Here is a 13726-nt window from a genome sequence, read left to right as displayed (position 1 = left end):
AGATGCATCAGCGGATAATCCTGTCTCCAAGGACAAGGGTGTCTCTTCTGTGGTGGCTGCAGAGTGCTCATCTACTAGAGGGCAGCAGATTCGGCATTCAGGACTGGGTCCTGGTGACCACGGATGCCAGCCTGAGAGGCTGGGGAGCAGTCACACAGGGAAGAAATTTCCAAGGAGTGTGGTCAAGTCTGGAGACTTCTCTCCACATAAATATACTGGAGCTAAGGGCAAGTTACAATGCTCTGAGCCTAGGAAGACCTCTGCTTCAAAGTCAACTGGTGCTGATCCAGTCGGACAACATCACGGCAGTCGCCCACGTAAACAGACAGGGCGGCACAAGAAGCAGGAGGGCAATGGCAGCAAGGATTCTTCGCTGGGCGAAAAATCATGTGATAACACTGTCAGCGGTGTTCATTCCGGGAGTGGACAACTGGGAAGCAGACTTCCTCAGCAGGCACGACCTCCACCCGGGAGAGTGGGGACTTCATCTGGAAGTCTTCCACATGATTGTGAACCGTTGGGAAAGACCCATGATGGCGTCCCGTCTGAACAAAAAACTGGACAGGTATTGCGCCAGGTCAAGAGACCCTCAGGCAATAGCTGGGACGCTCTGGTAACACCGTGGGTGTACCAGTCGGTGTATGTGTTCCCTCCTCTGCCTCTCATACCCAAGGTACTGAGAATTATAAGACGGAGAGGAGTAAGAACTATACTCGTGGCTCCGGATTGGCCAAGAAGGACTTGGTACCCGGAACTTCAAGAGATACTAAGAAGGGACTTGCTTCAGCAAGGATCATGTCTGTTCCAAGACTTACCGCGGCTGCGTTTGACAGCATGGCGGTTGAACGCCGGATCCTAAGGGAAAAAGGCATTCCGGAAGAGGTCATCCCTACCCTGGTCAGAGCCAGGAAGGAGGTGACCGCACAACATTATCACCGCATTTGGCGAAAATATGTTGCATGGTGGGAGGCCAGGAAGGCCCCCACGGAGGAATTTCAACTCGGTCGATTCCTGCATTTCCTGCAAACAGGACTGTCTATGGGCCTCAAATTGGGGTCCATTAAGGTTCAAATTTCGGCCCTGTCAATTTTCTTCCAGAAAGAATTGGCTTCAGTTCCTGAAGTCCAGAAGTTTGTCAAGGGAGTACTGCATATACAACCCCCTTTTGTGCCTCCAGTGGCACTGTGGGATCTCAACGTAGTTCTGGGATTCCTCAAATCACATTGGTTTAAACCGCTCAAATCTGTGGATTTGAAATATCTCACATGGAAAGTGACCATGCTGTTGGCCCTGGCCTCGGCCAGGCGAGTGTCAGAATTGGCGGCTTTGTCTCACAAAAGCCCATATCTGATTGTCCATTCGGACAGGGCAGAGCTGCGGACTCGTCCCCAGTTTCTCCCTAAGGTGGTGTCAGCGTTTCACCTGAACCAGCTTATTGTGGTACCTGCGGCTACTAGGGACTTGGAGGACTCCAAGTTGCTAGATGTTGTCAGGGCCCTGAAAATATATGTTTCCAGGACGGCTGGAGTCAGGAAAACTGACTTGCTGTTATCCTGTATGCACCCAACAAACGGGGTGCTCTTGCTTCTAAGCAGACGATTGCTAGTTGGATGTGTAGTACAATTCAGCTTGCACATTCTGTGGCAGGCCTGCCACAGCCAAAATATGTAAATGCCCATTCCACAAGGAAGGTGGGCTCATCTTGGGCGGCTGCCCGAGGGGTCTCGGCTTTACAACTTTGCCGAGCTGCTACTTGGTCAGGGGCAAACACGTTTGCAAAATTCTACAAATTTGATACCCTGGCTGAGGAGGACCTGGAGTTCTCTCATTCGGTGCTGCAGAGTCATCCGCACTCTCCCGCCCGTTTGGGAGCTTTGGTATAATCCCCATGGTCCTTACGGAGTCCCCAGCATCCACTTAGGACGTCAGAGAAAATAAGAATTTACTTACCGATAATTCTATTTCTCGTAGTCCGTAGTGGATGCTGGGCGCCCATCCCAAGTGCGGATTGTCTGCAATACTTGTACATAGTTATTGTTACAAAAATCGGGTTATTATTGTTGTGAGCCATCTTTTCTGAGGCTCCGCTGTTATCATGCTGTTAACTGGGTTCAGATCACAGGTTGTACAGTGTGATTGGTGTGGCTGGTATGAGTCTTACCCGGGATTCAAAATCCTTCCTTATTGTGTACGCTCGTCCGGGCACAGTATCCTAACTGAGGCTTGGAGGAGGGTCATAGGGGGAGGAGCCAGTGCACACCACCTGATCCTAAAGCTTTTACTTTTGTGCCCTGTCTCCTGCGGAGCCGCTATTCCCCATGGTCCTTACGGAGTCCCCAGCATCCACTACGGACTACGAGAAATAGAATTATCGGTAAGTAAATTCTTATTTTTATCGATTTTTATTGTGGGAACAACACGTCCATAAGGTTGGTCCTTTGCCCCCTAAAGCTCTTTCGATCCATTTGATATAAGCCCTGATGAAATCCAATCAGACAAAACGCGTTGGGTTTGGTTCGGATGTGAGAACATCAGATATGCATTAACTAAGAAACATCATTGGAGTAACAATCTGCTTATATTTCTTCTTTTATACATCTTTTGTTTATATTTTAATGTGGATATGTTAGCCAATTGACATTATTGTATTCATTGCGATATATTGTTCAATGCTAATATGCAAATAAATTGAAGCTTTTTAAGTGAATTGTGGTCAAAATTTGGAAGAAGCCTTACAGATTATATAATACAGCTCCTTTGGACATTTTACTTCTTGCATTTGATTCTTGTACTCTATCTAACAGACAGTACGTCACAGGGTCGAGCTCCAGACATAGCGCAGAATTAGGTCTAATCCACACCCATATATACAGTGTATATATATATATATATATATATATATATATATTTGGGAGCACTCACCAGTCTTCCAGATATAATTATTTAATCAAACCATCACAGAAGGTGAAATCAGTTGGCGCATCATACCTCACAAAGTTGGGAGGAGGGACACAGACGCGAACCGTAGGCGTGCGCCCGAAAATAGGGAGGTGGCCTCACGGGTAGTGCCGTGATCGCTGGTCACACCCCCATTTTTCGCAGCTGTGGGGGGCATGCCAAGAGCTCTGTGAGCTGCTGGCATGCCCTTTGTCCCTCTCTCCCAATGAACAGACGCTGTGCGTATGCGTCTATTCACCGCTGCGCAGCGAGTTAAAGAGGGTCTCCCAACTGCCCCCACCGTGGGACACTGCGACCTGCGGGTGGACAGCAGGACAGTCCCAGAAAAACAGGACTGTCCTGCCAAAATCGGGACAGTTGGGAGGTATGGGCGTATGAATATCATTCTGTGTCTTTAGCTTCCTGCAGATCTCCAGTAAAGAAGCATGCAACACTCATTGTGTCCCGGTTACATTAAAAAAAACCCTTGTTGAAATATAAGTCACAGACTTAACACTATGTTTTTCTCCTTCTTTGGTGAATAACTCCCATTGAAACCCGCATTGACGTGATGTGGATTTTTAATTGAATAGCAAAAAGTCGCTGCTGCCAGTTTTTGTGAGAAAAGAGAAAATGAGTGTGGCTAATTGAATCTGGTCATTTGCCTTTTGACATACTGATCTTGTATTTGCACCAGTGACAGCATGTCAGTGTGACAAGGTAGCAGAGACTTACGTTAGCAGTGGTGTGGTAGTGGTCTTCTTACGTGATATCAAGAGAGGCCAGATGGTGGGAGGATGGGTAAGCTTCATTCTTAGTTATGTCACCACTAGAGAAGTGGACACATCTGACAGATGAGCCATGAGGACAACAAAAGACTTGACTGAAGAGGTTTGACCGACTGTCACTATACCTTTACCATACTGGAAAGTGTGTACAACCACATGGTGGCTATTCAGGGAGGTATGAACGCAGATCGCTGCAAACGCAGCCAGATCTGCGTTCAACTCTGCACATGCTGAGGGCCGCTCAGCACAGGGCAAGGCCGCCCAGCATGTGTAGTGCCGCCTCCTGATGCATCCGCAATCTAATTGCGAACGTATTGAATCTAAGATTGACCCCTGGCAGTGCATGGCTGCGTATGACGTCAAACAGCTGGTTTGAAAACGCTCCCGACGTGCCCCCATTCGGTACGCCGCACCTCCAATACCGCAACAACGGCCACTGCTGTCAATCACACTGCAGCCGAATCCTTCCTGGATGTGGCCACAATGTGTAAGGTCACGCACGTGCACTGCAGTAAGTGCACGTGCGCATATCAGATGGACACGGCCACTACGAGCTACCATGCGGCTGTGTCTATCTCTGAATTACGCCTCATATGCATTCCTATGTGACTAGAACCTAAAAATATACATGTGAACCTTCTGTGTCACTCATTTGTTTACTTTTAGACTGTAAGCTCTTAATAACAGTCATAAAATTTGTCTCAAGAAACCCTGTATTGAAATGTATGTCTCTCTCTCTGTTATACAAGCTGCTTCTATGTTGATACTTTATAAATAAAAGAAAAATAATATAACATAATAGACAAGTAATCAAACCGAATACTTTTTTGTAAATAATAAGCTGAATCATGGATATTGAAGGTGAAACCCAGACTAATTGTAAGATTCCCTTTTCTCCTGCATGCCGTGCCCTTGTGTTGATCCTTAGTTGTAAACCAACAATATAAAATGAAAAGCTATCCCCTTAACTGCATTTCTCAGATGGAGTTAACAGAACTCAGAATAAAATGATTACTACCCTGACATGGTTTATGTGGATCCAAGTTTTTTTTTTTTATTATTCCTTCACACAGCCATGGACGAATGAAAAGCAGCTTCTAAAGCAAATGGGGTTGATGACCTCTTAGTAGGTCAAGCGAGACAGCGCCAGACATAATAATAAAAAAATTGTATAATAATATGTATATGTAATGGAAATCTCTGTATTAAATCCATCCTATTGGGACCTTTTAAGTTGGATTTTAATGTGTGGAATGTGTCAAAGCTTACCTTAAGATAGTATATCAAAATATTTATATGTGACAGCTTAAAGACCAGTGATGCAAAGATCTATTCAGCTGCTGGTCCCTGCTGCTGCAGGGCAGCATGTTCTTCTATGCTAGGCTGGCAGTGCCCAGTAATGCCTAGCGAGTGCTTGGCATTAATATGTAAACTGATTACTGGCACTGTTCTGATGAATTCTATGATCTAAGTATTATATTTGTACTACAGTCCTTGCATGATAAATTTAATTTAAAATAGTTTCCACCATATATGATAAATATTACATTCATAATGAAACATGTTGTAAGTAGTAAATATACATACAAATGACAAATGACAGGGCCGGATATTGCCATGGGGGTGCCCAAGCACTTAAGACAGGCAGGGGGGCCCAGATGGAAGGTGGGGGATGTATATTAAATTGTGCATACCTCCCAATATGTCCCATTCCAGGAGGCACAAAATTCTCTCTACCTGGACATCCCACTGAATATATGATTGGCGTCATCTGTGTCGAACTATTTAATTGATAAGAAAGGTACTTCAACACAGGTGATTGCAATCCTAAATTAAGAAGATAGAGAGCATGTTGTCCCTCCTGGGGTGGGTCATGGTGGGAGGTATAGATTGTGTATATTAAATTTAAACCCATGGTGTATATTAGTTTTAACTAATCGTTTAATAATGCCTGGCTACTCTTTATAGCTCCACATAATTGAAAGACAACTATTTTATAAACTTTTCTTGTAATGGAACAAAGAAAACATAAGCTTAAAATACACATTGAAAAAATAAATAAATCTTGTCACATGCAAGAATAGCAGTAGCCTCTGTACTACTTACACACTGGGACAGGACTGAGGAGGTCTCTGTGTGTGTCTCTAGCTCCTGACCAAGGGGGGCCCGGGGTACAGTATGCCCTGCATCCCCCCTTAATCTGGCTATGCTATGTACTGATCAGGGAAATAGTAGAGGACCTAGAGATAAATCCTTTATAAACAACTAATTTGATGCACCACCATCGTTCTGTCTTTCCAGATAAGAACAACTATACTGTACACTATGTGAATGCCAAATACCCACACCTCAAGCTATTTCTTGTACTCCCCCTTCCATGTAACAGATGTAATTACATTGTTTTATAGTAGAGGATGGTGGGATGAATTGGAGGGGGCCACTAAGGGCAATTTGTGGACGCCTGCTGTTTTTAAGCAAACATCTTCATCCAAAGATACAGGGGGAGATGTATCAAACCTTGGAGAGAGAGAAAGTACCAATCACTCAGCTCCTGTCATATTTTTTTTTTGAAAAACATTTTACTGATGCATTCATGCATAAAATACAAATCAAAAACACAGTAACCATGAAAAGATACCGAGGAAATGACAAGAAGTACGCATAAAATCGCAGGGTAAAAGAATGCTCTATCTAATCCTGTTACGTACTTCAATATATCTAGAAATCAGCAGAGGAAAACCTTAGTTTGTCCAGAGCATTAAATTGGATAATATAGCAATCCATAAATACCATTAATCACAACAGAATACCCTTTCTCTGACGTCCTAAGTGGATGCTGGGACTCCGTAAGGACCATGGGGAATAGCGGCTCCGCAGGAGACTGGGCACAACTAAAAGAAAGCTTTAGACTACTGGTGGGCACTGGCTCCTCCCACTATGACCCTCCTCCAGACTTCAGTTAGAATCTTGTGCCCGGCTGAGCTGGATGCACACTAGGGGCTCTCCTGAGCTCCTAGAAAGAAAGTATATTTTAGGTTTTTTATTTTACAGTGAGATCTGCTGGCAACAGACTCACTGCAGCGAGGGACTAAGGGGAGAAGAAGCGAACCTAGCTAACTGGTGGTAGCTTGGGCTTCTTAGGCTACTGGACACCATTAGCTCCAGAGGGATCGACCACAGGACCCGACCTCGATGTTCGGTCCCGGAGCCGCGCCGCCGGCCCCCTTACAGAGCCAGAAGCAAGAAGTGTTCCGGAAAATCGGCGGCAGAAGACTTCTGTCTCCAACAAGGTAGCGCACAGCACGGCAGCTGTGCGCCATTGCTCCTCATGCACACCTCACACTCCGGTCACTGATGGGTGCAGGGCGCTGGGGGGGGGGGCGCCCTGAGGGCAATATAATACACCTTGGCTGGCAAATCTACACCATATATAGTCAGGAAGGCTATATAGGTGTAAAAATACCCCTGCCAGAATTCCAGAAAAGGCGGGAGAAGTCCGCCGGAAAAGGGGCGGGGCCATCTCCCTCAGCACACTGTCGCCATTTTTCCCTCACAGCTCCGCTGGAAGGACGCTCCCTGGCTCTCCCCTGCAGTGTCAAGCTACATAAGGGTAAAAAAGAGAGGGGGGGCACTAAATTTAGGCGCAGTATATATATAATATAAGCAGCTATAAGGGAAAAAACACTCATTTATAGTGGGATCCCTGTGTTATATAGCGCTCTGGTGTGTGCTGGCATACTCTCTCTCTGTCTCCCCAAAGGGCTTTGTGGGGTCCTGTCCTCTGTCAGAGCATTCCCTGTGTGTGTGCGGTGTGTCGGTACGGCTGTGTCGACATGTTTGATGAGGAGGCTTATGTGGAGGCGGAGCAAATGCCGGTAAATGTGATGTCACCCCCTGCGGGGTCGACACCTGAGTGGATGGTTCTGTGGAAGGAATTACGCGACAGTGTCGACTCCTTGCATAAAAGGTTTGACGACATACCAAATATGGGACAGCCGGCTTCTCAGCCTGTGCCTGCCCAGGCGTCTCAAAAGCCATCAGGGGCTCTAAAACGCCCGCTACCTCAGATGGCAGACACAGATGTCGACACGGATACTGACTCCAGTGTCGACGACGATGAGACTAATGTATCTTCCAATAGGGCCACACGTTATATGATTGAGGCAATGAAAAATGTGTTGCATATTTCTGATGTTACCCCGGGTACCACAAAAAAGGGTATTATGTTTGGAGAGAAAAAACTACCAGTTGTTTTTCCTCCATCTGAGGAATTAAATGAAGTGTGTGAAGAAGCGTGGGCTTCCCCCGATAAGAAACTGGTAATTTCTAAGAGGTTACTAATGGCGTACCCTTTCCCGCCAGAGGATAGGTCACGTTGGGAAACATCCCCTAGGGTGGATAAAGCGCTCACACACTTGTCAAAGAAGGTGGCACTACCGTCTCCGGATACGGCCGCCCTGAAGGAATCTGCAGATAGAAAGGAGGAGGCTATCCTGAAGTCTATATATACACACACAGGTGTTATATTGAGACCAGCTATTGCTTCAGCATGGATGTGCAGTGCTGCAGCTGCGTGGTCAGATTCCCTGTAGGAAAATATTGATACCCTAGACAGGGACACTATATTGCTAACCGTAGAGCATATTAAAGACGCACTCTTATACATGAGGGATGCACAGAGGGATATTTGCCGGCTGGCATCTAAAATAAGTGCAATGTCCATTTCTGCCAGGAGAGGGTTATGGACTCGGCAGTGGACAGGAGATGCAGATTCTAAAAGGCACATGGAAGTTTTGCCTTATAAGGGTGAGGAGTTGTTCGGGGATGGTCTCTCGGACCTTGTTTCCACAGCAACAGCTGGGAAGTCTACATTTTTACCCCATGTTCCCTCACAGCCAAAGAAAGCACCGTATTATCAGGTACAGTCCTTTCGGCCCAATAAGGGCAAGCGGGTTAAAGGCGCGTCCTTTCTGCCTAGAGGCAGAGGTAGAGGGAAAAAGCTGCAGCATACAGCCAGTTCCCAGGAGCAAAAGTCCTCCCCCGCTTCCTCTAAGTCCACAGCATGACGCTGGGCCAGGAGCCAGGTACGGTGGGGGCCCGTCTCAAAAATTTCAGCGATCAGTGGGCTCGCTCACGGGTGGATCCCTGGATCTTTCAAGTAGTATCTCAGGGGTACAAGCTGGAATTCGAGACGTCTCCCCCCCGCCGTTTCCTCAAATCTGCCTTGCCAACAACTCCCTCAGCCAGGGAGGCAGTGTTAGAGGCAATTCACAAGCTGTATTCCCAGCAGGTGATAGTAAAGGTGCCCCTACTTCAACAAGGACGGGGTTACTATTCCACAATGTTTGTGGTACCGAAACCGGACGGTTCGGTGAGACCCATTTTAAATTTGAAATCCTTGAACACGTATATAAAAAAATTCAAGTTCAAGATGGAATCGCTCAGGGCGGTTATTGCAAGCCTGGACGAGGGGGATTACATGGTATCACTGGACATCAAGGATGCTTACCTGCATGTTCCCATTTACCATCCTCACCAGGAGTACCTCAGATTTGTGGTACAGGATTGTCATTACCAATTCCAGACGTTGCCGTTCGGTCTATCCACGGCTCCGAGGGTCTTTACCAAGGTAATGGCCGAAATGATGATACTCCTTCGAAAGAAGGGAGTTTTAATTATCCCGTACTTGGACGATCTCCTGATAAAGGCGAGGTCCGGCGAGCAGTTGTTGGTCGGGGTAGCACTATCTCGGGAGGTGCTACAACAGCACGGCTGGATTCTAAATATTCCAAAGTCACAGCTGGTCCCTACGACACGTCTACTGTTCTGGGGATGGTTCTGGACACAGAACAGAAAAAAGTGTTTCTCCCGAAGGAGAAGGCCAAGGAGCTGTCATCTCTAGTCAGAGGCCTCCTAAAACCAAAACAGGTGTCGGTGCATCACTGCACGTGGATCCTGGGAAAGATGGTAGCTTCCTACGAAGCAATTCCATTCGGCAGGTTCCATGCAAGAACTTTTCAGTGGGACCTGTTGGACAAGTGGTCCGGATCGCATCTTCAGATGCATCGGCTGATAACCCTGTCTCCAAGGACCAGGGTGTCTCTGCTGTGGTGGCTGCAGAGTGCTCATTTTCAAGAGGGCCGCAGATTCGGCATACAGGACTGGGTCCTGGTGACCACGGATGCCAGCCTTCGAGGCTGGGGGGCAGTCACACAGGGAAGAAACTTCCAAGGACTATGGTCAAGTCAGGAGACTTCCCTGCACATAAATATTCTGGAACTGAGGGCCATTTACAATGCCCTAAGTCAGGCAAAACCCCTGCTTCAAAACCAGCCGGTACTGATCCAGTCAGACAACATCACGGCGGTCGCCCATGTCAACCGACAGGGCGGCACGAGAAGCAGGACGGCGATGGCAGAAGCCACAAGGATTCTTCGATGGGCGGAAAATCACGTGTTAGCACTGTCAGCAGTGTTCATTCCGGGAGTGGACAACTGGGAAGCAGACTTCCTCAGCAGGCACGACCTCCACCCGGGAGAGTGGGGACTTCATCCAGAAGTCTTCCAACTGATTGTAAACCGTTGGGAAAGGCCACAGGTGGACATGATGGCGTCCCGCCTAAACAAAAAGCTAGAAAGATATTGCGCCAGGTCGAGAGACCCTCAGGCGATAGCTGTGGACGCTCTAGTGACACCGTGGGTGTACCGGTCGGTTTATGTGTTCCCTCCTCTTCCTCTCATACCAAAGGTACTGAGGATAATAAGGAGAAGAGGAGTAAGAACTATACTCATTGTTCCGGATTGGCCAAGAAGAGCTTGGTACCCGGAACTTCAAGAAATGATGTCAGAGGACCCATGGCCTCTGCCGCTCAGACAGGACCTGCTGCAGCAGGGGCCCTGTCTGTTCCAAGACTTACCGCGGCTGCGTTTGACGGCATGGCGGTTGAACACCGGATCCTGAAGGAAAAGGGCATTCCGGAAGAAGTCATTCCTACGCTGATTAAAGCTAGGAAAGAAGTAACCGCAAACCATTATCACCGCATATGGCGAAAATATGTTGCGTGGTGTGAGACCAGGAAGGCCCCAACGGAGGATTTTCAGCTGGGCCGTTTCCTGCACTTCCTACAGTCAGGGGTGACTATGGGCCTAAAATTGGGTTCCATTAAGGTCCAGATTTCGGCTCTATCGATTTTCTTCCAGAGAGAACTGGCTTCACTACCTGAAGTTCAAACTTTTGTTAAGGGAGTGCTGCATATTCAGCCCCCTTTTGTGCCTCCACAACGTGTGGATCTCAACGTGGTGTTGGATTTCCTAAAGTCACATTGGTTTGAGCCACTTAAAACCGTGGAATTGAAGTATCTCACGTGGAAAGTGGTCATGTTGTTGGCCTTGGCTTCGGCCAGGCGGGTATCAGAATTGGCGGCTTTGTCATGTAAAAGCCCTTATCTGATTTTCCATATGGATAGGGCAGAATTGAGGACTCGTCCCCAATTTCTCCCAAAGGTGGTATCAGCCTTTCACCTGAACCAACCTATCGTGGTGCCTGCGGCTACTAAAGACTTGGAGGCTTCCAAGTTGTTGGATGTAGTCAGGGCCCTGAAAATTTATGTTTCCAGGACAGCTGGAGTCAGAAAGACTGACTCGCTATTTATCCTGTATGTGCCCAACAAGTTGGGTGCACCTGCTTCAAAGCAGACTATTGCTCGCTGGATCTGTAGTACAATTCAGCTTGCACATTCTGCGGCTGGACTGCCGCATCCTAAATCAGTGAAAGCCCATTCCACGAGGAAGGTGGGCTCTTCTTGGGCGGCTGCCCGAGGGGTCTCGGCTCTACAACTTTGCCGAGCAGCTACTTGGTCGGGGTCAAACACATTTGCTAAATTCTACAAGTTTGACACCCTGGCTGAGGAGGACCTAGAGTTTGCCCATTCGGTGCTGCAGAGTCATCCGCACTCTCCAGCCCGTTTGGGAGCTTTGGTATAATCCCCATGGTCCTTACGGAGTCCCAGCATCCACTTAGGACGTCAGAGAAAATAAGAATTTACTCACCGGTAATTCTATTTCTCGTAGTCCGTAGTGGATGCTGGGCGCCCATCCCAAGTGCGGATTGTCTGCAATACTTGTATATAGTTATTGTTTAACTAAAGGGTTATTGATGAGCCATATGTTGAGAGGCTCAGTTGTTCTCATACTGTTAACTGGGTATTGTATCACGAGTTATACGGTGTGATTGGTGTGGCTGGTATGAGTCTTACCCGGGATTCAAAATCCTTCCTTATTGTGTCAGCTCTTCCGGGCACAGTATCCTAACTGAAGTCTGGAGGAGGGTCATAGTGGGAGGAGCCAGTGCACACCAGTAGTCTAAAGCTTTCTTTTAGTTGTGCCCAGTCTCCTGCGGAGCCACTATTCCCCATGGTCCTTACGGAGTCCCAGCATCCACTACGGACTACGAGAAATAGAATTACCGGTGAGTAAATTCTTATTTTTTTTGTTTTAGAACAGGATAGTGTAGAAAGAGAAAGAAAAGAAAAGGAAGAAAAGAAAACAAAGAAAGAAGGAGAATAAGATAGAGAAAGAAGACAGGAACAAAACAAACCAGATAGAAGGAGTGGGAAGGGAGAGGAGGGGGACAATTGCAACATGGTGACATCAACTCAACATATGCCAGAGTTGGCACATATTAGGGCAATCTCAGGAAATATGGTGAAGGAAAAAGCAAAAATAATAGAGGCAATCAAATTTGGTATAAAATCTAAGATAATCTATGTTTGAGTGACCAGGTAGTATTATAAAAAAAAATTGCATAATGTGTACATTTACATCTTGTGGTAAAAATTCTAACTAAAAACTCAATTTTTTATAAAACGTCTCTACTCCCTTGTCAATGTTGGTCAAAGTCACTTTGCGATCATAATAAAGGAAATTAAGAAGTTCAGCCTTCAATAGCGTTATTGTAGGTACAGATTTGGAGATCCAAAAGGACAGTATGAGTTTTTTGGCTAACATTACCAGTACTGTTAAAAAGGGAAGAATAGACCTATGTAAGAGGGAAGGTACCCAGCCTGAAAAATCAGCCAATAAAAAGAGTTCCCAAGAGAATGGCAGTCTAACCTTAGTAACCTGTTGGAGAAAGTTATGAAAGCTCCTGTCATTTTTCAAACACAGAAAAAATATCTTATTCTGAGGCACAATTATTAACAATTTGCAAATGGAATAAATATTAAAACATAACTTTTACTGAATAATACCCATAAAAAGGACTCTCAGGTTCAAAGGTGGGATATATGAGTATATACAGTATAAAGATAAAATCATTTTAAATCAAAAGAAAAGAAACCTAGAGGAGAGGGTGATTGTTCTTCACGCCATACACATACAAATTGGCGAAAATGTGAAGATTCCCTTCAGATGCTTATTACAGTCCTACAGTACGTGTGGGATTAATAGCCTCTCTTAGGACCATATCACCGTGCTGTGTTATGCTGGACACCTCGTAATCCTTGGTGGTCTCCCATCCAGGTACTAACCAGGCCCAAAAAAATGCCAGGCACGCGTTGGGTTAATAGCCACTCCTAAAGCAATATCACCATACTGTTAATGTGTTTGAAATTGGGCAGGGAAATGAACAATAGACCTCTTACTGGAACAAGAGAGATTTTATTTCTGCATTATACTTATTATTATTATTTCTACAAGTAGTACTGGTCCAGCACACTAGTGCTCACTGTATACTGACAACCTGTCCACACCCCACAAACAGCTTCCCATGTGTTGTTAGCCAAATAAAGCACAGCCAGGATCTCTTTTCTAGTTACTGCTGGTATGTTCCCATCATCTCTGTATTAGAGGGCAGATCAGGCCAGTGGAGTCTACAGCTTACAAGTGTCATCCTCTGCATCATTAGTTAGCAGGACATTATGGTCCTTTAAGTTCCACCATGGCTGGACAGTACGCACCAGCTGGGAGCCACCAATGGGTCATTTTATTGATTGAGCATTTCTT

General features: G+C 46.3%; 1 protein-coding gene across 1 annotated transcript in view; it reads left to right on the top strand.

The window, feature by feature from the left end:
- ADAMTSL3 (ADAMTS like 3) overlaps window positions 1-13726 on the top strand; it is a 788444-nt gene that overhangs the window by 540372 nt on the left and 234346 nt on the right. The gene's annotated exons all lie outside the window — the stretch shown is intronic.

This window comes from Pseudophryne corroboree, chromosome 6, assembly GCF_028390025.1.
Source record: "Pseudophryne corroboree isolate aPseCor3 chromosome 6, aPseCor3.hap2, whole genome shotgun sequence".
Taxonomy (NCBI): domain Eukaryota; kingdom Metazoa; phylum Chordata; class Amphibia; order Anura; family Myobatrachidae; genus Pseudophryne; species Pseudophryne corroboree.
This window is presented reverse-complemented; position numbering and strand designations above follow the sequence as displayed.